Source organism: Penaeus monodon, chromosome 21, assembly GCF_015228065.2.
Source record: "Penaeus monodon isolate SGIC_2016 chromosome 21, NSTDA_Pmon_1, whole genome shotgun sequence".
Lineage (NCBI taxonomy): Eukaryota > Metazoa > Arthropoda > Malacostraca > Decapoda > Penaeidae > Penaeus > Penaeus monodon.
The window spans coordinates 2,755,138-2,756,560 of record NC_051406.1 but is presented as its reverse complement, the minus strand read 5'-3'; positions in this window follow the sequence as shown (position 1 = coordinate 2,756,560).

Sequence of the window (1,423 nt, the reverse complement as noted above, 5' to 3'; positions counted from 1 at the left end):
TGCAGCGGCGGAGCGGCAGGGTGCGAGGCGGGGTTCTCCACCATCGTCGCCATCTCTTTGTTGGTGCTTCCGCTGTGCTTTCCGAGCGTGCGTCTTCTTCCCCTTTGAGAGGGATTCACTGCCTCTCTCCTTTTCTTCGCTGGAACGGGATTCGGTCTTCGCAAAGGAACATCTGCCGCGTCGCTTCCTCTCTCCTTTGTGTCTTTCTCCCGATGCTTTGTTTACGTTTTCTGAAGAACACGAAACCAGCCGCTCCTTCAAGGGTGAGTCGCGAGAGTGCTGCGTCCGGGACGAAACTGGCGAGCGAAGGGCGTCGTTCCACGGCGCGATCACCTGCCTCGCCAGGTGTGCACACGAGCAGCGGACAGGTGTTTCGCTCTTGTGCGTCGTTACTTTTCCCCAGAATGGAAATGATATGTTTAAAAATACAAGATCATGAGTCACCGACAAAGACCTGTAACCTTCCTCTGTTTAAATCACAACTGAAGGCCATGTTAAATATTTATCATGTCATTATCTTCGACTTAAGACTATTTTCTGATGCAGTTAACCCCTTTAAGATTTGCAAAATGGCAACATTTACATCGCCAACTATTATTTCCCAACAAACACGGAATTCCGTTTCTCCTGTGGCAGTGCTTCAATTTAATTGTGTATTTACGTTACAGTGTCAACCACTGTCTATTCTCCATCTACTTACAGATATTTATTGACTCTACGCCATCTACCAGTTTATCGACGCCAACTTACACGAGCCAACCTAACAATACCTCGTTATCTGCTGCAACTACCCTAATTCCTTTAATCACTATTCCTTCCACATCTCCCTACATACTTTTCAAAATCAATTCAGCCTTTTCGCCTCGCGCAATTTACACAACACAAGCCCTTAGTCATCTCTCCCCGAACGACCCACGTCACCAATGCCTCAGCGTTGTTGAAATCACTGTCCCCAACTCCAACACTTTCCCAACTCCCCTCGTACTCCAACTCGCAACTGCCCCCAACTTTCCAAACCGATCCCCCCCCCCCACCCGCAACCGACCGCAATGCCCCTACCTTCAACCCCCACCCCCCCACCCCCCCACCAGATCAACCCCCACGGCAACACGACCCCGCGAGGCGACAGGTGTTCAGCACACGCAGATGTCTCGTTACAAAACTGCCTGGCCGGAAGACTCCCCTTGTCACAGCCAACCCTCGATGCGCATTTCCCGTAATCCTCAAGTTATGTGGGCATCCAGCAAAGGGCATGGCACCGCTGTCCCTCCCCGTGGCTTACCCAAATGCGCAGGATGGGCAGACGCCGCCCTCGTCCTCCCTGGCCCGCGATTCCATGCTTGTCTCCCCAACTGCGTAGTAACTAATCCCCATCGCAGGCGGGGAGATTGTCCTTCTGCACCAAAACAAAGATAAGTGCTCG